Here is a 24542-nt window from a genome sequence, read left to right on the forward strand (position 1 = left end):
ACATTGAAGTAGACTAAAATGAGACAATGGAGGTAAAATAGTTTGAAAAAATATACACAAAAGTAAAGAATATAGTAGAAAAAATTAAAGAAAAATGTTTTTAAAGAAAATTAAAAATAAATATGAATTTTTTCATTTTCTGTACTTAAGAAAAAAGAAAAGAAAAAGAGAAAAAAGATAAGAAAGAGAAAAAAGAAAAAAGAAATCATTTGAAAATCTGAAAAAGTGAATACACTGTAGTAGACTAAAATAAAATGATGGACATAAAATAGAATTTGAAAAAATTTACATAAAAGGAAAAATATAGTAATGAAAATTACATAAGAATATTTTTTTTTAATTTTTTTTTCAATGTTTATTTATTTTTGGGACAGAGAGAGACAGAGCATGAACGGGGGAGGGGCAGAGAGAGAGGGAGACACAGAATGGGAAACAGGCTCCAGGCTCTGAGCCATCAGCCCAGAGCCCGACGTGGGGCTCGAACTCACAGACCGCGAGATCGTGACCTGACTGAAGTCGGACGCTTAACCGACTGCGCCACCCAGGCGCCCCTACATAAGAATATTTTTAATAGAAATTGAAAGTAAAAATGAAGTTTTTCTCTTTCTGCATTCAAGAAAAAGAAAAGAAATGAAAAAGAGAAAAAAAGAAAAAGAAAGAAGAAAAAAAGGAAATTGTTTGAAAATTTGAAAAGGTGAATACACTGAAGGAGACTAAAGTAAAATAATGGAAGTAAAGTAGAATTTGAAAATTTTTAATAAAAATTGAAAATAAAAATGAATTTTTTCTCTTTCCATATTCAAGAAAAAGAAAAGAATTATAAAAGAGAAAAAGGAAAAAGAAAAAAAAGAAAAAAATTGAATAGATGAACTTGCTAACAGATTGCAGTAGGACTGAAATTACTTCATTTTCCCCTAGAAGTCAGTCTATGTAGTGCTTTATAGTCCATAAACTAAGCCAGCGGTGAGACTTGTGCTCTTGAAGAGCGAAGTTGGCCCAGTTGGGTGGGGCTCAGTGTAATGGCTCCGCTTTCCACTAGATGGCGCTGATAGCTTACTGGGGTGGATTGTTGCCTCGCTCATAGGTGCGTATGCGCATGCGTGGGGGCGGTGAAAAATGGCGCCACTCAGCTACCCAGTCTGTTCTGGATCAGCAATCGCGCATCCGTCCTCTGTCTTCAGCTTTCATCCACGCCCTGCTTTTTCACTCTCTGTGACCAGGCCCCAGGCAGTACCTCTCTCCTGAATTTTGTCTCAGATGCGGCTGTTTTCCCCGGCCCCTTACTTCCAAAGGACTGCGGCTTTGACCCGTTCCGCCCCTCTGCAGGAGGGTCTCACCGAGCAATGGCCGAATGCCGGCTGCACCCAGGAACGCCCGCTGGACCCTGTTGTTGCCGGTGCCCCGAGACTGCGGCCAGGTGCCAGCCCGCCCTAGAAAAAGTTCGCGAGATAGTGTAGCAGCAGCGTCTCAGGGATTATGGAAAATCACAACACACATTGGGCACCAGGCTTCACCCTCAACGATCTTGCCCCAGCTCCAGCGAATGTGGCCGCCTCTGAGGTCTGCTGGGACCAGGTGGCTTCAACAGTCTCTACCAAATGTCCTTCCAGCAGTGGAACCGCTTTTCCCCATGTGGCCCGAGGACCTCCCAGACCCCACTCTGTTCCCGGACCCCACTCTGTTCCTGGGGATTCGCCCTTCCCACCAGAGCACCGCCAGGTATGGAGCTGCGGAGTTGCAGCCTTTGCGCTCCCCTTGTTTACAGTCTTAATGGAATTTAAACCCTCTCCTTTCTCCTTTCTCCCTTTTAGTTTAATCCTTGTGGCTGTTTCCAATTTTCCACTTTCTCTCCAGCTGCTTTTGGGGAGGGGTGATTTTCCCGTGTTCTCCCCCCCTCCCCAGTCTCTGTCCTCTCTCCGCCTGCAAAAGCGGTTCCTGACCTTTCGCGGCTTCTTGCTCCCCAAGTTCAACTCTCCGCGCCGTGTACCTGCTGAATTCTGGGGTTCAGGTTGTGCAGATTGTTGTGTTAATCCTCCAATCAGTTTTCTAGGTGTGTAGGATGGTTTATTGTTGGTCTGGCTGTATTTCATGGACGAGAGACATACAAAAAGCTTCCATGCTGTTCTGCCATCTTGGCTCCTCTGGAACTGGCGAGTATTATGCTAAGTGAAATAAGTCAGGCAGGGAAAGACAAATACCATATGTTTTCACTCATATGTGGATTCTGAGAAACTTAACAGAAGATCGGGGGGAGGGGAAGGAGGGGAAAAAAAGCCACAGAAAGGGAAGGAGGCAAACCATAAGAGACTCTAAAATACTGAGAACAAACTGCGGGTTTATGGGGGGTGGGGGAGATGGGAAAGTGGGTGATGAACATAGAGGAGGGCACCTGTTGGGGTGAGCAGTGGGTGTTGTATGGAAACCAAATTGACAATAAATTATATCTAAAAAAATTCAGAAATTCTCTGAACCCTATATGTAGAGTTCTTGATGATTTCAGATCACTTCACCTATGTGTAAAATGTGATAGGTAGTTGCCGATTTAGGTACATTATTTTGAAATACCTCTTTTGAGATGTTCTCTTTAGCATGATGTATCAGCAGTCTCTTTTTAGGAATGCATGAATATTTATGTAGATTGGATTATATACTTGTCAAATATAAATGGAGATGATAGAGTCATTAGGATCTTATTCATTTCAACTCACATTAAAATCACTGAAATTTAAAACATTCGGGGATGAAACAGAATGTGGGTGTGAAAATACAAACATATATGAATGTACCTTCTCACTTTTCTGTTGTAGCTTAAATTTAGTGGCTTCAAACTCCACAGGGAATGGAAAGAGAGATTGAGAGAGATGCTATAAGCCAGGAGTACTGTACTTTGCCTTTCTGAGTAGGATGTGAGCAGTGTTGAAGCTAAGAGACTTCAAATAATGTCACTATATACCAGACTATAGAGGGAGAATTCCAGACAGAATGGCTTATAATAAATAACTTGAGCATATATATCAAAGAGATACTTATGGCTACTTCTCAGAATCTCTATGCATAGCCAATTGTAAAAGCAGAGAAGAAACTAGGTCAAATGAAGCTGAGCATAGATTTGTCAAGGTTAGTAAATACATGAAAATACACCATTGCCCTGTGTTGTGAGGGCAGGATGCTCAGAGATGGTGATTTTCAGAATTAAGCTTTAGAAGTGAGTATTATCAGATATTTGACACAAGTAGGTATAAAAGGCAAGATGCCTTAGAATATTTTGTGTGCTCAAACTTTGTGGTGACAGAAAGGGTGATTGGGATATGGAAAATTTAGGAATGATAGTGGACCTTGACAATACCTTGGTACTTGACATGGCTTTGGAGGAACCCAAGCAATACCTTCTTCTTGGGATCAATGTCCAATGTCAATGGAACAGATGAGCTGATTATTAGGAGGAATAAGTACTCCCTTAAATATTTTGCCTTCATCATTTGCTTTACCAAACTCAAAGGACTATATCATTTTTAGAGTTTGATAGACATAGAAGTGATCTGTAAATAACAGTGTCCAAATTTCCAAGCATCTCTATCTGACTTAAAGTTAACAAACGTGGGCTAGTGTGCCTGCCGGAGGGCTGGAATTCTAGGTGGCCCCAAACCATAAAGAAAGTGAAGGGCCACCATTCACAGGGACTTGAGGTCCAAAATAAGGACATGCTGTGGTGAGTCAGCCCCTCCTCCAGGAGAAAAAAAAGACACCCTAAGTCTTCACCTTGGTGGTGATTTCCTGTCCGGACTCAGGAATGCTCAGCAGTGTCTCACTATATTGCTTCCCTTCTGATTCTATTCACTTGGTTTTGACTGTGCTGTATGTGCCTCAATGCCTGCCTGTAATGAATATGGCATGGCGGATAGCCACCCTCTGCCAAATGAGCAGGGAATTATTATTAAGACTGATTAATAAGACCATTTTAACTGACTCCCTCCCTCACTACCTCCAACACATCATTCCACTCAATTAAAAAAAGAACAGGGGAAGGAAGAAGAAAAGAAGAGAGGGTTAAAGAAAAGAAAGAAGAAGAAAGATGTTGGCATAATTTACATATGGATGTATGTAGAAACACATTTTAATAAAATACTGGATTTCACCACATGGCAAACTAGGACAGCCAATCAATTTATTGTAAGAATCTGTGAACTATAAAGGACTCTTAAATATAAATAACAAACTGAGGGTCACTGGAAGGGGTAGGTGGGGGATGGGCTAAATGGGTGATGGACATTAGGAGGGCACTTGTTGGGATGAGCACTGGGTGTTATCTGTAAGAGATGAATCACTGGGTTGTACTCCTGAAATCAATACTACACTATTTGTTAACTAACTCGAATTTAAATAAATAAATTGAAAAGAAAAGAATCTGTGAAGAATATTACCCATCAGGCCAAAGGAACTAGATCGAGAAAAGAATCAGTGATTCACATAAACTGGGATGTCAGGGAAACTCGCAAGACTGTAAGAAATTAGCAAGATCCTTTATGCCCCATTCACTGCCAGAACTCTAATTTGGGACACAAGGTCTAATTTGGAACAAAGAGGTCTAGACTGCCTCTTTCTACTTGGGACAACTTGTACCAATATCTAGGGGTTAAATAGCTATGAAACAAAAAGGTCACTTAATGGGAATATTGTAATTCAATTAAACAATGTAACCCTATAACCTACTGTGAACTCCACCGGTCTCCTGCATCTCCAAACTCTGAAGCTGCATTATTCATGCTCCCCACCATTATTCGCATTCTTTTATAACCTTTCCTTCCTTCTTGCACTCTTCCTCAAAATACAAGATTATCATGCATATGCAATTGTTGATTATTTAATGGTTGACGGAAAGGTGGAAGTCATTCAAAAATACTAAGTGTGTAATTAGGATATTTGGTTGAAAGAGTATTAGGCTATTGCACATTTTGAAGCTACCTGTGTGGCAGTAAGGGAAATAAGACCAAAACAACTGAGCCAAATGGAAGAAATGGGAGCCATGCTTTAGCCACAACTTACAGAGCTTGCCCTAGAAGGAAGGGTCATTCAGGATTCAAGGAAGCTCTGGGGAACAGGGCATTTACTTTATGGGGCCCTCACTGGTAGTTCTTTGATCTCAGTTGTGTTCCCTCTGATTTTACTACTTCTGATTACCATCCTCTCTACCCTACCCGTATCTGTACTCTATGTTGTATTTTCTGCTTACTTATAATTTGGTTCCTTTATACTCCTCTGCTTTAAATTTGTTTTTTGTGTTTTTTAATGCACCCTCCCCGCCCCCCTTGCTAATAACTACGGTTGTTTCTGTATTTCACACTAAAAGTCCATTCTACCTACGAATCCAACTACATTTCTCTCTGAAGGACTACTCCACATATCCTCTTCAAAATAACCTTCCCTTTCCACTATTTTATGTCATGTAACGCGCATGCTTTTTATTTTACTAAGAGAATGGAAGCAATTAGAAAAGAACTCGGCATCTTCCCACAACCAAACCTATATACTTTCCTGTATCTGAACCCATATACTCAGCACAGCCATGCTGCAGAGCTCCAAGGAGCATTCTTCACATTGCAGTCTATGTGAATAGTACCTTCTGGAACACATTTCAACAGCACTGCTTACTTGGTGTCTCCACATTCTCACATCACCATCTCTCTTTAATCAGTTTGCATTCTGGTGTTTGTTCCTCTTATGAGCGCTTCTCAAAACCCCCAGGGACTTCGACCTTACCAGTGTCTTCTATTCTCAGTCTTTATCTTACTCAACCCCTCCTTCCTGATTTTCCTTCACTGGCTTATCTTTCTGTCTCCTTTCCTAAAGCCTCCTTCTCTGCCCCAATGCACCAGATGGCTTATATTCATATCCCAGATCTATCACTTACTTGTAAGTTTCTTAGCTGGTCCATGCCTCTTTCCTCATGGGTAAAATAAAGATAACATAGTTTTTTTTTTTAATTTTTTTAATGTTTATTTATTTTTGAGACACAGAGAGACACAGCATGAGCAGGGAAGGGGCAGAGAGAGAGGGAGACACAGAATGTGAAGCAGGCTCCAGGCTCTGAGCTGTCAGCACAGAGCCTGATGCAGGGCTCGAACTCATGAACTGTGAGATCATGACTTGAGCTGAAGTCGGATGCTTAACTGACTGAGCCACCCAGGTGCCCCAAGATAACATAGTTTTTATGTTAGAGGATTGTTATAAGGATTACATAAATATAAATATTGAATCATTATGTTGTAGACCCAAAACTTATATAATTGTGTATGTCAATTATACCTAAAAAAAAAAAAAAAAAAAAAAGAATCCCTGTCTCAAGTATTGGCGTATTTTTTTATTAATTTTTTAGTTAACCCTTTCCATCTGCAGACTCAAATTTTTACTGTTAAATTTATTTTTCATTGTAAAAAAAAAGACTGTCTGCCTTCATGATGGGATATGCTAAGGTAAGTGATTACATTTGTGTTGAGGGAAAGGTTATATTTCATGTTCCCTTAAATAAAAAATTTCAGTTGACTTTCACTATTGGAGGGAATTAGTGTGGGAGGAAGGAAGTTGAGTGGTGTTTAAAAAAATAAGTTAATTGAGGTCAAGTCTTTAGAAAAGTGCCCGTGAATAGAATTCAATCGATGTGCTATTAATTTTTTATTAAATGTTAGTGTGTCCCAGGTTTTATATTTGGCTATCTTCTCTTCACTATCTGTATTATCTACCTGAGTGTGCTCCTCCAGCCTTTTACCTTTAAATCCCACTCATATTAAAGCTTCCTATCTTTCTCATCCTTAGCCATAACCTCTCTGAGGTCCAGATTCATACATTGATTATTTACCCAGAATCTCTGCTGGATGTCTAATAGGCACTGAAATCTCAACATGTCAAAGCAGAATAATGGCTCTAGGAACCACCACCCCTCTTCTTCCCACCCACCCTGCTCCTTCCCTAGCCTCTTCAGTCCCAGTCCATGGCTCAATGGCTCACCTGATTGCTTAGATTAAAAAACCCAGAGGTTGTCTTCAATCTTCCCTTTGATTCTACTTTGACTATATCTCCTGAATTTGACTGGCTCTCATCACCTCCACTGCTTCCACTTCGGTCCAAGCTACCATCATCTCCTGCTCCTTCACTGTTGTCTCTCTAGCAGTCGTGTCCCAAATCCAGAATCCTACAAGTCTCCCATCAGTTCCCAGCCTTTTCTGTGATGTCACCTGCACTCCCTCCCTCACTTTATTTCACCCAAGCAGAGTGCTCTGGATTTTACTTAAGTCTGAAAATCTTGTTCATACAACTATGATTTTACTTGAGTTCTCTTGTCCTGGAATTCTTGTCTCCTGCATCTTCTCATGTCAGTTTCTTCTCATTATTCAGGTCTTTTGTTCAAATACTATTCCTCAGAGAGGCCCTCTGTCTCCACTTTATATAATTTGCCCTCTCTCCACCTTTATCTTTTATTTTTTTTAAATATTTTTCTGATGTTTATTTATTTTTGAGAGAGAGACAGAGAGCATGAGCAGGGGATGGGGCAGAGAGAGAGGGAGACACAGAATCTGAAGCAGGCTCCAAGCTCTGAGCTGTCAGCACAGAGCTGGATGTGGGGCTCAAACCCACAAACCTTAGATCATGACCTGAGCCGAACTTGGATGCTCAACCGACTGAGCCACGCAGGTGCCCCAGCCTTTATCCTTTTTTTTTATTGCAATTCATCGCTTCCCACTATTCACTTGTTTGCTTTAATAGTTATTGTCAAGTTCCCCTACTAGAATATAAGCCACATGATATCATGGATGCTGTATTTATCACAGCTTTCCCAAGGATTATCATAGAGCCTAATGTATAGCTAGCATTCAATAATATTTCCTGCATGAACAAATGAATAAATCCTATCCTTTCTTGATTTTCTCAGTGGAGTCTACAGAGTGAGGGGGGCTGGGCAGATAAAATTTATAACAATTTATAGGTTTAAAATATATATCTGCACCTCATTCATCTTTATGAAAGGACTTTATTATGTCATTGATTTTCTATTATTGAAAAATTTTGATTTCTTGCTTTGTATTCATTTTATTGTACTTGCTTAAGTATTTTTTTTTTTGGTGCAGCTTCACCAGTCCGTTTTCAGCTATTGAAAAAAATTAAATGTTTATTTATATATTTATGTATTTAGAGAGACAGAGGGGGTGGGGAGGGACAGGGAGAGAGGGAGACACAGAATCTGTAGCAGGCCCCAGGCTCTGAGCTTTCAGCACAGGGCCTGAAGTAGGGCTGGGACTAACGAACCATGAGATCATGGCCTGAGCTGAAGTTGGAAGCTTAACCGACTGAGCCACCCCAGGAGCCCCTTTTCAGCTATTCATATGTGAGGTCACCATTGGTTTGGGAAGACATTTAGCTCAGTCCTTAGCTTTTTCAGGAGAGACAGGTAGCACACACATGCGATTCATATGAAGCTCTATTTTTTCCTGATGGGGTTACTAACTTTAATAAATATAAATCTTAAGTGGGATAAGTCCAACCTTAACTTTTGGAGAGTGTCACTCTCCAAAGAGCATATTCATTTCTTTCTGTTGATCTTTTCTTCTTCATGCTAAGTGATTCCAGTTTGTGTAGTACCATTTCATGGTAGGTGATCATAAAAAGAGCCAAATCTCTTATCTATCATCATTGAACAAGCATTACATCTTAAAATTTGATGAGAATATTTATGACCAAATCAGAATTGGCCATTAATTATTTCTCCTTGGCCAAAACTCCAATGCCAATAAACTAGGGTGAAAAATCTCAGGAGCACAAGCTTTGGAGTTTGCCAACTTGGGTTCCTATCTAGTTTTTGCCTGTGATGTTTGTAATAAGGAGGAAGTTTTCCATTTGTTTGCATCCTAGCTCCTCTCCCCCTGTAAAACGGCTAACATAGTGCGAGGGTTTAGTGCTGTGACCGTGAACAACGATGCATATAGAACAGCTGGCAGACTCTAGCTGGCAAGGATATGTCAGATAACTGAAATTGTTGCTTTAGTTCTAGTTCTCGGAGGTTTTACTTTACAGCCATACACTCCATATAAATAAAGGCAACTTCTAGTCATTAATATTTTCTGTTTTTAAACCAGCATTCTTTCTTTTTTTTCTAGCCAAGGCATAACCTGGTTGACTATTTTCCCTCACCCCCACCCCTGGAATTGCATCTTCTTATTTAAAAAACAAATGAGCAGAAAGGATTATATTTCTGCAGTTTGAAAATGTGACTGGTGTTTTAAAATGATTACTATGGTAACAATGTGGGGCCCAGAGACAGGGAGGCCAGTGAAGAAAGCTGTAGTGGATATTGTGGTATGTCACCCAGATTGCCCTGTTGGGCTTGTGTATGGGGAGAGCCCACATCCAATGACTGGTCCCTACATGATGGCCAGCCCCCTTACCTCAATCTGAGACAGCTCAGCTTCCAGAGATCCCTGTAGGGATAAGCTGAGGCCTCTGGTATCTCTTCAGCATAGTCCAGTTTCTCCTTCTGTCCAATTCTGCTTCCTTCACTTGCTTTTAGATGTTGTCCTCCATGCATTCTGTAATAAACTTACTGCACAGAAATATCTACTTTGGAGTCTGTTTCCAGGCAACCTGCCCTAAGATGGAAAAGCAACTGCAAAATTTCAAGTAAGAAATGATGAGGGTGTAAACCAAAGGGCTGGTGTGGATGGGGATGTACATAAGAGAATAAATCCCAGACATATTCAAGAGGGAGAGTCAGCATAACTTGGTATTGAATTGTGTGTGTGTGTGTGTGTGTGTGTGTGTGTGTGTGTGTGTGTGTGTTTGTGTGTGTGTTGGGTGAGGAGATAGACAACGTGAGCCTGGCAAGCAGTGAAGGAGAGTGAAGATTCTAGGATAACTTCCTAGTTTATGATTTAGGCAGCAGGGTGGTCCTACTTCTCTAGGCAATGTGGTGTGGGAGCACCCTCCTGGGCTGTGCTTTCCCTAGGCCGGCTGGGGTTCCAGACTGGTGGAAGACCTGCCTCCTGGTCTATGGAGCATGAAGCTGAGGAAGAACAAAGACAGTATTCAGGGTCAAAGCCATAATGAAACACAACAGAAAGTCGACCCAAAGCATCAGACCAAGAGAAGAGGGGGCTAGGAGATCCTGAAGAAAGTCCCTAATACAATAGAAGATAGATTCAGGAGCGTTTCCCCACAGGGAAGGAGTTTGAAGATAAATGCTCTTAGAACAGACAAGTAATGGTGTCTTTGATTGAAGACAGAGCACAGGAGGAGGAGGTCTGGGTGGAGGAGATGAAGAATTCCTTATTCAAAATGTCAACTTTTCATCTTTCTTCCCTTGTACCCAAAGAGGGGCCATAGGCTGAAACTTGGACAAAATTACCGATTCCTTTGGAAGAAAGTATTGGACTTTGGGCTTCTGAAAGGACATTGTCCCATGAAGTCATTGCATCTTTCCTGCCCCTCTTTCTATCTTCCAGTGTCCCATCTTCTTTCTTTAATTCTATTTGTCCTCACAGGAAGGGTCGTATCTGTGTCTTTGGTCTCTTATAATTGGTCTCTTATAAATTGAAGACTGGAGCACTTCAGGCCAGATAATGAATGATTCCTCTTGCACTTAGTGTTTGCTGATTCTGAAGTGGTGACTGAATATAATGGTCTGGGCTCTACAGTCTATACACAGAGAGGTTGTAGGCGATTCTCTCCTTAGTTATGTAAAAAGAGATCACCTGTCATGGAGCACCACCATATTTTTCTCTAAACCATCATCTGGTCTTACACAGCAAGAGGATATTTCTTCCATTAACATGACTTAGACTCCTCTTCCCTTGTGAAATAATAAGCCTAGACTGGTGGTACTCAGGGGTATATGAAACTTTTCTGAGTTTTTAAAATTATTATGGTTAAGTATACATAACTTAAAATTTACCAGCTCAATCATTTTTAAGTGTATAGGTTAGTAATGTTAAGTACATTCCCACAGTTGTGCAACCAATCTCCACAACTTTTATTTTATTTTATTTTTATTTTATTTTATTTTATTTTATTTTATTTTATTTTATATTATCTTATTTTATTTTATTTTACTTTATTTTTTAAATCAGAGTCTGTCTTAGCACTTGACTGTAAGTGTCTGTGTTTAGCCACTTGGCATAGGCAGTTCCTGTGCTGACTGAATTTTGTCCAATTCCCCAGAGAGTGGGCTGGTTCTATTCAGTTAGTGCTGTATTAGTTTTCCATGGCTGCTGTAACAAATTATCACAAGCTCCATGGTTTAAAACAACACAAATTCATTATCTTATCATTCTGGAGGTTAGAAGTCTGACATCTGTCTCACTGTGTTAAATTGAAACTGTCAACTGGGCTGAGTTCCTTTCTGGAGACCATAGGAAGAGATCCATTTCCTTGCCTCTTCCAGATTTGAGAGGCCACTCCCATTTCTTGGCTTATGTCTTCCTTTCTCCATCTCAAAACCAGCATTTAGTATCTTTCTGACCCTGCATTCATCATCATGCTTTCTCTAATTTTTCTCTTTGGTTTCCCTCTTACACTTTGAAAGATTCTTGTGATTACAGTAGGCCCACTCAGGTAATCTAGGATAATCTCTTTATTTTAAGATCAATTTATTAGCAACCTTAATTCCCCTGGTCATGTAGCTTACATATTCACAGATTCCACATCTCAGCATGTGGACATCTTTGGGAAACCATTATTTTGCCTACCACGGGTACCAACCTCTAACCTGGCAACTAATCTCATCCTCACCTGACAGTGAAGAGGTTTTTTCTGTACTGACTCAATCAACCTCTCCTCCCACACCAAGAGACAGAAAATCTTGGAAAACGGAAGTGGATTTTAAACTAGAATAAAACCTTGGATTGGGTGTAGCTCGTTCTGTGAGTGTTCCACAAGACAAGTAAACAATTCTAATAAATTTTAACTTGATAAATGAGCAATGTCTTGCAATAGGAGTAGTACATGACACCGAACATCATGTGATCACAACTGAGCCAATGGTTCTTGAAATTCGCTCCAATATACAAGTGCTTTGGATTATAAGCATATTTCCAAAACGAATTATGCTTGTAAGCCAAGGTTTTACTATATTTAGTTTGCATAGATAGGAATCTCATTTTATAGAAAACATAAATGGAATCTACAATTTTTTTAAAGTGCAACATTGCTGCTTGGGAAACATAAGACATTGTGTCCAGTTAAAAGATGGAAACATCAGTTTCCCATTTTGGGGGAAATGAAATAACTCATAAATAAGACTCTACAAAGGACAGAAAGCTCACCTACCATGTTTTTTTTTTCTTTATAAATGTGTCTAATATTTGAAAAATTGCTAATATTTTATGGCTATAAAATTAATGGAAAGTGAACACGCAAAATATTTTTATCAAAAGTATCTTATTATCACACATTCAAAATTGTTTTTCACTTTAGGACTGGAAAATGGAGGGAGTTCTGAATCATGAACAATTTCAAAGAGATTTTCTAAGAATACTTAGGTTATCTCCAAAAGCCATAGTTTTATAAATTAATTAAATGGGAAGAATCCTGTTTTAATAGATCTATAAAGGCAGAAAGCAAATTGAAATATATATTAAATCAGGATCCTTATATTTGACACAAATTCAAAGTTATCCAGCAATGGACTATGTTTGTATTTAAAGATGATACAGTAAACTCATCATCAGCTGAAAAGTCTAAGCTAATAAAAACTGAACCCCTGTGTCCCTTCTTCCTGCTGTTTTAGCAGAAACAAAGGCCACTAAGTCCATCAGGCAATATTGCTGTGGGCCTTCTTTGAACAAGGCACTGTTCAGGAAAGCAAATAAAAAGTAGTCTTTTAGAAAATAACTTACTAAGATAATTCCGTGCCATATATTGAAAGATATGCATATGTGGAAAGAATATCTCCTGGTTTAATTTAATAGTTATTCTCAGATAAGTCACAAAAAACCAGATCAGAAGATCTGTGACATTCTTACCTTGGGCCATTGGGGTCCACAGAAGGGGACCCGGAGGTTGTACTGAAAATTGAAAAGGGGATTGTAACGGGTCACCCGGTTATCTGTGAAATGAGGCAGACTTCCACATTTTAACTGACATCAAATTTAAGAGCTGTTGGATTTGGCATGTGTCACGGGCCTTAGAAGTGCAGGCTAATTCGCCTAACTAATTCGCACACAGTGAAAAGAAGTCAAACAGGTAGAAGTAGCCTTTTAGACATTGCTGCTTAAAAACTCCAGTGTGCCTCATTTAATAAAGGACCTACTGGGATTCTTTTGTAAACGTGATTATTATACTTCAGTTGAAAACATTCTTCAGTTGTTATGAATTTATAAAAGCATTTACCAGCCTTGTCTATCTATGCATTGCTCCAGATGCTGTTTTCCAGGCTGTCACTTTTATGAGCCTATTTTATAGGTCAAAGAGCTGCAAATCAGGGTGACTAGTTACAGCCTCAAGGCTGCAGAGGTGGTACTTAATCATTTAGGGGGCATGAAAGCAATGAAATGACCATTGGAAAGTTTTGCATTTTAATGAATGTATGAGATATAAACATAGGTTACAACTGGCCTAAGTCACCTAAGGAGCTGGATATATTGTCTTAAGAGTATTTCATTTTTTTTTTACCTTAAAAACAAATAGACTTGGGGTGCCTGGGTGTCTCAGTCAGTTGAGCGTCCCACTTCAGCTCAGGTCATGATCTCGTGGTCTGTGAGTTCCAGCCCCCAAGTCGGGCTCTGTGCCGACAGCTCAGAGCCTGGAGCCTGTCTCCCTCTCTCTCTGCCCCTCCCCCACTCATGCTCTGTCTCTCTCTCTGTCAAAAATAAATAAACATTAAAAAAAATTAAAAAAACAACAAATAGACTTAAACCCGGTGAAGGTGGCAAGCAATGTCTTCAAATTAAGACTTAAAAATTAAGGCTCCACTGCATCTTCTTATTACCAGCCTGACCTTACTACAAGTAGGGTTCCATGCTGAGGCTCTGATGCTGGGGGATGGGGTGAGGAGTGAGCCACTGGAACTTTTTAAACAACAGGAATAAAGCCAATTCATGGATTCGGTTGGAATCAATCCATTCATTCACTCATCCAGCAAATATATATATTTTAAGTGTTTGTTCATTTTTGAGAAAGTGAGACTGTGTGCTAGATAGAGTGCTTGTACATGAGCAGTGGAGGGGCAGAGAGAGAGGGAGACAGAGAATCTGAAGCAGGCTCTGCAAAGCCCTGCTGGGGCTCAAACTCACAATCCATGAGATCATGACCTCAGCTGAAGTTGGGCGCTCAAACAACTGAGGCACCCAGGCGCCTCTCATCCAGCAAATATTAATAGAGCTCTCACAAGCAGGGAGTAGCGTCAGAGATAACCGGGGCACTGTTCTTGCCCTCCAGTAGCAAACAATTACTTTCCATGGAGGAAGAAAGAAAGTGGTTTCAATGAAGGTTAAGGGAAGTGGCAGGAAAGCACTAAAAAGAAGCAACAGGGCTTTTGAAAGACCATGTGGATAACTGGGTTATATTGTAAAAGAAGCAGGGTAAGGTCAAGGTTAAGCCATGGATTTTGGAGTCAGAGAGACCTGGGTTTGAATTCTGCTTCTGTAACTTCCAATATTCGTGACCTTGTTCATGACTGTGTTGTGTTCTGTAAGCCTTTGTTCCAGAATATAATGATAACACCTTTGTAGGGTTCTTGTGGGGATCAATAATGTGATTTTAAAAGACTCCAAATGCTGGCACATAAAGAATGATCACCAAGAGGTTGCTGTTGCTTTTATTGTTGTTTTTATAAAAGACTGCTCAGAGGCTTGGACCATTTCTTGCATGGGGCAGAGGACTGGATGCAAGGAGACTTCCTTCATCAGTGGTGCGCTGGATCTGCCCTCACTAGCTCAGGAGAGTCCATTGTGAAGTTCTCAGGAATCTTATAAGCTGCTTGATCTTTAAACATAGACATATTTGAAATCAGCCATCGTAGGATGATTTACACTATGAAAATCAGCAAATGCCAAAACCCAGAGCTTCGTGTGCCCACTTGATTTACCAGCACACTATTTCAAGCAAATTCAGTCCTGGGAGACCTATGAGGCTCTGATGGGTGGGAGTGGAGGACGTGGAGGTACAGGGTAGTAGGGTGAGGAGAGATCCTTTACACAGTTCAGGTTTTTATGTCCTAAGGGAACATAACCAGGGTCAAAGGTGATGCCAGAATGAAAAGAGAAACATGGGGGCGCCTGGGTGGTTCAGACGGTTGGGCGTCCGACTTCCCCTCGGGTCATGATCTTGCGGTTCTTGAGTTCAAGCCCCGCTTCTGACTCTGTGCTGACAGCTCAGAGCCAGGAACCTGCTTTCGGATTCTGTGTGTCTCTCTCTGTTCCTCCCTGCTCACATACTCTCTCTCAAAAATAAATAAAGATCAAAAAAAAAAAAATTAAAAAAATAGAAAAGAAAAACATGGGAGAATGAACCCACTATTCATTTAAGCATGGTATCTAAGGCTTTGAAAGCGTTGTTTAAATATCATATTTATCAGTGCATTCTGGAGTTGAAAATCACAGCCCCAGAGCAGCCCAAATGTTTGCTCCTTGATAGCAGCTGTTTTTAATATAATTGAGAGAAATGGAGCACACATAAAGTAATAATATTTATAAACACTCCTTTGCTAGCCAGAGCCCTGCCGTGAATGAGAGCTCAGGATGCCTGAGTGGCATCCTGATTGATCTCCCTCCTGTCTGTTTTCTGAACTATCATCAGAGGACCCTCAATAGGTATGAAGTATTTAAAATCATGTCTGGTTCTTATTATGGAGAAAGTATTTCTTATGCCCTGTCTGATCACTGCTGCTTGAATTTAATTTCATTCTTTGTTTCCTCGCCTTCACTAGAGGTGGGGAATAAGAGGGCAACAGCTTCCTTATTTATTCTATTACTGGGAGCCAGTGATGCTGTAGTTATGCTCCCTCAAGTCCAAGCTACTTTATAAGTTCTCTAGTACTTACTTATGAAATTTTCAATGATCTAGATTTTCCCTTATATGATTCTTTAAATATTTTATTTATTTCTTCCCTGGATATTGCTTCCATTATTTCTGCAACTGAAAAAGCATTCTTTATTTTATGAAGCCCTCACTTGGGACCACTGATGCCTATCCATGCAAGTCGTAGAGCCCCATCTGATAGAGCACCAATCCACTGATCTGCTCCTGCTATCAACAGCTGCCTCTATATAGCCATGCCTCTTTCTGAAGGACCTCGGAGCACCTCTGAGGTTAGAAGCTAGGGAGTTTATTTATAACTCCTTTATTTAATTGGTCTGCTTAGTTTTGCAGATTGCAGATACTGAGATCTAAACCTTAGTGAGCAGTGATGGGTGAAGTCATCAAAGTCTCTTAATTTTCTCCCTGAGTGAACTTGGTTCTCGAAAGTTTAGAGTTATTAATGGTCATTCTGTAAACTACTAAACTGTACTTAATCAGCATAAAATACCTTTATGGGATAGGGTAGACATACTGTTCCATTTCAGGGAGTAGGTTTTCCACTAGCTGACAGCTGAGTGCTGGTGAAATCAGAGATAAGGTGGAAAATCACCAAAGAATGTTTTTCCAATCCTACAGGGCAAGATCCTTCCACCCTCATCGTCAGACCCCCTGTATAATCCTTGGTAGTCCTTAAGCTTTCTAGAACTGGGGTAAAAGCCCTGGGAAAAAGGATGAGAATCTTGAAGTAACTGACATCGTTTCTACCACTCAATGGAACAGGCACTAAAAACTAAAATTAAGTTTAAATGAAGACAAGGGCAATGTTAAACAACCACTCAGAACAGGTGTTGGCTGAAAAATCCCAGAGGCTGCCTGCTGTGCCTGGTACAATTTTTAAAGTTCTGGAACACTCAGGGGGCTGGGGGTTTGTGGAGTACGGCAGTTGCAATGGAGAGGAATGCTCTGAATGCATAAGGAAGCATTTCAGTATGTAACATCTGTTCTGCCAGTGCTGATGCATACCAGCTCAATATCAGGTCTGGTTAAAAAAGTAAATAAGCAAAGTTCAATTTCTTGCTCACATAAGTTTGTGAGTTGATTGGTATGTGCTGCATGTAAATTCAATGAAAATTCTTTGCCCACAGACTTTGGCTCTCCACGTTTTTCCTCCAGTGCTGACACGTGTTTAACTCCCCACCATCACTGACATTTATTTTATTCTTCAAGCAACAAAAACAACAGCACGCACGCGCGCACACACACACACACACACACACACGCAGAAACGACTTCAGAACTCTTCAGATTTCTTTTTGTCTTGATATAATTAAATATTTAAATCATGGAACACATTATTTTTATCTCAAGGAAACAAAATCGTTTGTTAAAAGATGTGGTTACAGGTAATACTGATAGGCTTACGATATGAGATGATTGTTTTAAAAGAGATCAAATAATGATGATTAAGTAAGATAGTTTATTTTATTTTTTTTTTTTTAAATTTTTTTTTTTTTCAACGTTTATTTATTTTTGGGACAGAGAGAGACAGAGCATGAACGGGGGAGGGGCAGAGAGAGAGGGAGACACAGAATCGGAAACAGGCTCCAGGCTCTGAGCCATCAGCCCAGAGCCCGACGCGGGGCTCGAACTCACTGGACCGTGAGATCGTGACCTGGCTGAAGTCGGACGCTTAACCGACTGCGCCACCCAGGCGCCCCTAAGATAGTTTATTTTATTATTGTATGCATGGGATAGGGTGTTTCTACTCTGCAAAGTAGCCAAGGGATCCAAGTCTTTTCTATCTTGTTTCTCTGTCTTCTCCTAAGACATTGCCCTTGTGTACATGCTTGTAGACAGCTCTGTACCATCATGCCCACATTATAGCTGTCCAGTCAGTAACAGCAGGAGGAGAGGCATGTTAGTCCGTTCAGGCTGTTGTAATAAAACACTACAGATGAAATAGCTTATAAACAGCAGACATTTATTGCTCACAGTTCTGAAGGCTGGAAGTTCCAGATCAGAGTGCCAACATGATTGGACGAGGGTCTTCTGGGTCGCAGACTTCATGTCATATTCTTACATGAAGGAAGGGGCTAGGGTTCTGGCAATAATCCCGTTCACCTTCCTAATCACCTCCCCAAAGCGCTATGTTCTAAAACCATCACATTGGACATTAGGATTCAACATGTGATTTGGGATGGAGGGGAAACACACATTCAGACCATAGAAGGAGGTTAGGCAATAAGTTTAAAGGGCAAGACCCAGAAGTTGTACATTGCTTTTGCTCTACCCAATTGGCTAGAACTCAGTTGCATGGCTGTATCCAGCTATAGGAGAAGCCAGGGAAAATGTTGCCTTTCCCGGACAGGTGTGTATCTAGGTATAAAACTCAAAGGGATCTAGATACTGGGGACAGTTACTGATTTCTTCCACATTTATGAAAACAAATTTATGGTCCTAGCCCATTGCTACTATAAAGGTATGTTATATAATATATCTTCACCAGGTAGTTAGTTTTTAAGTAGCTGACTTTTCAGGGTGTCTTCGTGAATATTACTCTGTTCATTCTGATCTTTTGTATTTATATGGTCTTTCTTAAATATACTACTGAGCCATGGTCACATAGTTCCCAAAAATCTCCAAAATTCAGTCAAACTACAAAAAGCCATTATTTTTTTGTTCTCTCAGAGATAGTATTGTATGTTTTTCTATTTATATTACAGTTTCTTCACATATATCTTTGTGTGGCTTTAATGAGTTATTATTAATTTCCTTCTCTTTTTCTATCTCAGATTCCACTCCTTCTTATACTTCCTTTACTTCAGTTTGCATTTACACCTCTATTTCCTGTTTATCTGTATATATATATGTATAAATATATATATATAAATATATTAAAATATACATATATATAAATATATTAAAATCCAAGTTAACATACAATGTAATACTGATTTCAGGAATAGAATTTAGTGATTCGTAACTTACATATAACACCCAGTGCTCATCACAGGTTCCCTCCTTAATATCCCTTTCCCATTTAGCCCATCCCCCCACCCAACACCCCACCAGCAACCTTCAGTTTGTTCTTTGTATTTAAGAGTCTCTTATGGTTTGTCTCCCTCTCTGTTTTTATCTTATTTTTGTTTCCTTTCCTGTATGTTCATCTGTAAATTCCACATGAGTGAAATCATATGATTTTTGTCTTTCTGTGACTGACTTATTTTGCTTAGCCTAATGCACTCTAGTTCTATCCACATTGTTGCAGATGGGAAGACTTCATTCTTTTTGATTGCCAAGTAATACTCCATTTTGTGTGTGTGTGTGTGTGTGTGTGTGTGTGTGTGTGTGTGTGTGTATACACCACGTTTTCTTTTCTTTTTTTTTTTTTTTTCCAACGTTTATTTATTTTTGGGACAGACAGAGACAGAGCACGAACGGGGGAGGGGCAGAGAGAGAGGGAGACACAGAATTGGAAACAGGCTCCAGGCTCTGAGCCATCAGCCCAGAGCCTGACGCGGAGCTCGAACTCACGGACCGGGAGATCGTGACCTGGCTGAAGTCGGACGCTTAACCGACTGCGCCACCCAGGCGCCCCTCACCACGTTTTCTTTATCCATTCATTAGTCAATGGACATTTGAGTTTTTTCCCATACTTTGGCTATTGTCACTAATTCTGCTATAAACATTGGGGTGCTTGTACCCCTTTGAACAGCATTTGTGTGGCCTTTGGATAAATATCTGGTAGTGTAATTGCTAGGTTGTAGGATAATTCTGTTTTTAAGTTTTTGAGGAATTTCCATACTGTTTTCCAGAGTGGCTTCACCAGTTTGCATTTCCACCAACAGTGCAAAAGTGTTCCTCTTTCTCCACATCCTCACCAACATCTGCTGTTGCCTGAGTTGTTAATGTTACCCGCTTTGACAGGTGTGAGATATTATTTCATTGTGGTTTTGATTTGTAGTTCCCTGATGATGAGTGATGTTGAGCATTTTTTCATGTGTCTGTTAGCCATCTGGATGTCTTCTTTGGAGAAGTGTCTATTCATGTCTTTTGCCCATTTCTTCACTGGATTGTTTGTCTTTTGGGTGTGGATTTGACAAGTTCTTTGTAGATTTTGGATACTAACCCTTTATCTGATACGTAATTTGCAAATATCTTCCCCATTCTGTTGGTTGCCTTTTAGTTTTGTTGATTGTTTCCTTCTCTTGAAAGAGCTTTTTATCTTGATGAGGTCCCAATACCTCATTTTTGCTTTTGTTTCCCTTGTCTCTGGAGATGTGTCTAGTAAGAAGTTGCTATGGCCAGGAGAGGTTGTTGCCTGTTTTCTCCTCTAGGATTTTTTTACAGAAAGTTTTTTTTTTTAATGTTTAAATGTTTATTAATTTTTGAGAGAGAGAGACAGAGAGAGATGGAGCACAAGTGGGGGAGGGGCAGAGAGAAAGGGAGCCACAGAATCCAAAGTAGGCTCCAGACTCTGAGCTGTCAGCTCACAGCCTGACATGGGGCTCACACTCATGAACCATGAGATCATGACCTGAGCTGAAGTCAGACGCTTACCCAGCTGAGCCACCCAGGTACCCCATCTCCTTTAGGATTTTAATGGTTTCTTGTATTACGTTTAAGTCTTTCATCCATTTTGAGTTTATTTTTGTGTATGGTGTAAGAAAGTGGTCCAGGTTCATTCTTCTGCAAGTCGCTGTCCAGTTTTGCCAACACAACTTGCTGAAGAGACTGTCTTTATTCCATTGGATATTCTTTCCTGCTTTGTCAAAGATTAGTTGGTCATACACTTGTGGATCCACTTCTGGATTCTCTATTCTGTTCCATTGATCTGAGTGTCTGTTTTTGTGCCAGCACCATACTGTCTTGATGATTACAGCTTTGTAATACAGCTCAAATTACATCAGAATTCTGATGTCTCCAGTTTTTGTTTTCTTTTTCAGAATGGTTTTGGCTATTGGGGTCTTTTCTGGTTCCATACAAATTTTAGGATTGTTTGTTCTAGCTCTGTGAAGAATGCTGGTGCTATTTTGATAGGCATTGAATACGTAGTTTGCTTTGGGTAGTATTGACGTTTTAATAATATTTGTTCTTCCAATCCATGAGCAGGGAATGTTTTTCCATTTTTTTTGTGTGTCTTCTTTAATTTCTTTCATAAACTTGCTAAGATTTCAGTGTATAGATTTTTCACCTCTTTGGTTAGGTTTATTTCTAGGTATTTTATCAGTTTTGGTGCAATTATAAATGAGATTGATTCCTTGATTTCTCTTTCTGCTGCTTTATTATTGGTGTAGAGAAATGCAACTAGTTTTTTTTTCATTGATTTTATATCCTGTGACTTTGCTGAATTCATGTATCAGTTCTAGCAGTTTTTTGGTGGAGTCTTTTGGGTTTTCTACATCATGTTGTCTGTGAAGGAGGGGTGCTTTATCGTGGATCAGTGAGAGCATGAAGTTCCTGTTTATTACACTGATCTTTCTAGGAATCCTCAGTAGTGACTTGGTGTTTTCCTCCTTATCTTACTTGCCTAATATATTATCCCATTCCTTTCTTTTCTCTTTGAGGCTCTCAGGTGGGAACTTTAGGGTTTAAAGAGTAAACCTTTTTTCTTAGTCTCAGTAGGGACACTATTTTTCTTCTCCATTGTTTTCAACAGAATCTGCCTCCCCTTATCTACTTCACTTCCTAATTTCTTTTAATCTTTTTCTTTCTGAAAAGACTTTGAATTCATTGTCCTTATTTATTAGACATCCTCCTGACATTCTGCTGCTTCCTGTCGTGTGTTGGTTCCTTTTGAGTTCTTGCAGTTATATGAGACAGTATTGTGTTCCTGATAAGTCTGTGGGGCTTCAGTATAAAAATAATACCATCTTGAACAACTCTAGCTTTACCTGGGATTGGGGTATTAGTCAAGGTTGAGAGGGATTTTGGAAAAAGGCTCTTTTTGTTCAATTGCATTTAGTCCATCTCTGAGACATATATTTCCCAGTGTGTGTTGTCATTTATTTAAACCATTCAAAAGATACTGAGAACCCAGTGTTCACTGGTGACAACTATGCCCCAAACCCTCCTCATTTTCAGTATATGCATCTTTTATTTTAAAATTTCCATTTTTAGAGCTTTATATATGATGTGTGTCTTTCAATGAAGGCTGTCTCAAGTTACTGCTGGAATTAGGCCAGAAATAGAAAACCAAATGAGGTGAATAGGATACAGAGTCTTTCTTTAACCTCCCTCTTTAGAAACTTCAATCAGTCGTAAACACTTGAGATGCTTAAAATCAGAAACAGTTACAAAGTTTTTCTCCAGCTTACCACCAGGTTTGACTCTCCTTCTCACTGTCAGTGAATTTTGGTGTCTTCCTCTGCATAATAAGTTTAAGATTGAATTTCGGGTGACAGCTTCAGATGGAGTTAAGTCTTATACCAATAAAATACATGCTTTTTTTTATTAGAAAGTATTTCCAACCTGGAGAGCTCAAAAGGTGTAGAAGAAGAGGTGCCAAATGGCTGAGAAGGTAAGGACAAATCACCCAGCAGCTCTAAAAGCTGAAGTGCATTCCAGAACACTGAAAGAGATTACAGGCTTGATTTCATAATTGACACTTACCATCTTGCAGAAATCGTGGCACATAGGGAAGGTATGAGAAATACTATAACTCTCCATTAGGGTACACATATTCTGTCTACCTCAGTCAGGGTTTGATCTTGATATCTGGAAATGTACAAAATGCATTATTAAATATATGGTTTGGGAGGACTTAGAATTGGTGTCCATAACTTCTGGATAAAAGCTACTAATTGATCACACAGATTTCTTTCCTATTTCCTTAACTCACACTGAAATGACAAAACAAAAACAAAAACAAAAACAAAACAAAACAAAACAAAACAAAAAGAACAGGTTCTGAGAATGTGGGACAAACAAATCAGGAATGGTATTGAGAATGCTCTCTAGAACCTTCTCAGTGTGATTTCCAGAGGGATACAAGCTTGAATCAGCAAGGGTGAGGGGAGGAAAGAAGAAGGCCACAAGATAAACTGTAGGGTCATTAATTAAAGAACAAACAAGGAAAGAAAAGGAAAACAGTTGTTTTGTGTATACAAAAGGACTGGCTATGATTTTAGTTTTCTGAAGGAAGCCTGAGAGAATAGGTCCTTAAAAGAGTGGATGGGTGTCTGTCATGTGGGTGTGATGGGGGGCAAGTTGTGTTAATATAAGCACTGGACCAAACAAAGGAGATGATACTTGGTAACTACAGATACCCATTATGGATAGAGAAGAGAAAAATGAATATAAAGAAGCCAGCTACACACAGGAGTAAAATAACCTGAATTACTCTATCCTCAGAATAAACCTTCTTTCTGTTCTTTTCAATTATAATGGAACTCCACTCCCCCCCACCCCCACCCCAACCTCCAAGCACTGGAGGTTTTCTGCCCATTTTGCAAAGCTGAGGAGTTGACATCCCATTGAGGGGAGCCTTGACATTGAAAGTAATTTTTGAAGCTCCTGAGGAATCCTGTTGCATCTCCTGAGTTATCAATGGGATGAATTATGTCCCCCTAAAATTCATGCGTTGAAGTTCTAACATCCAGTTCTTCAGAATGTGATTGTATTTGAAGATGGGGACTTAAATGTAGTAATTAATTTAAAATAAGTCCATTAGGGTATGCCCAATTGCAATATGACTGGTGTCCTTATAGGAAGAGAAAATTTGGACACAGATACAGAGGGAAGACGGATATGAAGACACAGGGAGAAGCCAACCATGTATAAGCAAAGGGAAGGGGAGCCTGGGTGGCTCAGTCGGTTGAACGTCTGACTTCAGCTCAGGTCATGATCTCACAGTCTGTGATTTCGGGCCCCATGTCGGGCTCTGTGCTGACAGCTCGGAGCCTGGAGCCTGCTTCAGATTCTGTGTCTCCCTCTCTCTTTGCCCCTCCCCTGCTCATGCTTTGTCTCTCTCTGTCTCAAAAATAAATAAAAACATTAAAAAAAATAAATTTATAAGCAAAGGGTAAAAGCCTCAAAACCAATCTTTGATCTTGGATTTCTAGTTTCCAGAACTGTAAGAGGATATATTTCTGTTGTTTAAGCTCTCCAGTTTGTGGTACTTTGTTATGGTAGCTTTAACTGACTAACACACATATTGACTAAGTCCTTTACTTTTAACTATAAAAAGCATCCAAGTATCACCAATCATTTGAGGAAATCCAATAGCATGGACAAAAAGCACTAAGATGAACAAATGGAACAACTAACCTCAGAAGCAACAGATAATGCCAGAAACAGTAAAGAATATGAAAAACCATTATTAATCATGGAGAGTCAAGGGGCTTTTATACTAAAGACAAAAGCTGAGTACTTAGAAAATACAGAAAAGGCTCAGCTCCTCAAACAAGTGCATTAGACAAATGTAGCCAGGAAAAAGAACAGCAAAAATCAGAAGGGAAACACTGTTGGACTACAGGTGGAATGTAGCCTGTAGATGTATTTTATGTGTACGATGTTCTAAAATGTGTAAGTGTGGATAAGTT

General features: G+C 39.8%; 1 long non-coding RNA gene across 1 annotated transcript in view; it reads left to right on the top strand.

The window, feature by feature from the left end:
- Positions 1–1702: 1702 nt before the first annotated feature.
- Positions 1703–24542, top strand: part of LOC125166083 (uncharacterized) — a 43347-nt gene continuing 20507 nt past the window's right edge. The window contains exons 1-2 of the long non-coding RNA XR_007152345.1: positions 1703–1719; positions 22457–22519. This is a non-coding gene — a long non-coding RNA (uncharacterized LOC125166083). The remainder of the gene's footprint in view (positions 1720–22456; positions 22520–24542) is intronic.

The sequence above is a fragment of the Prionailurus viverrinus genome, chromosome B2 (genome assembly GCF_022837055.1).
Source record: "Prionailurus viverrinus isolate Anna chromosome B2, UM_Priviv_1.0, whole genome shotgun sequence".
Taxonomy (NCBI): domain Eukaryota; kingdom Metazoa; phylum Chordata; class Mammalia; order Carnivora; family Felidae; genus Prionailurus; species Prionailurus viverrinus.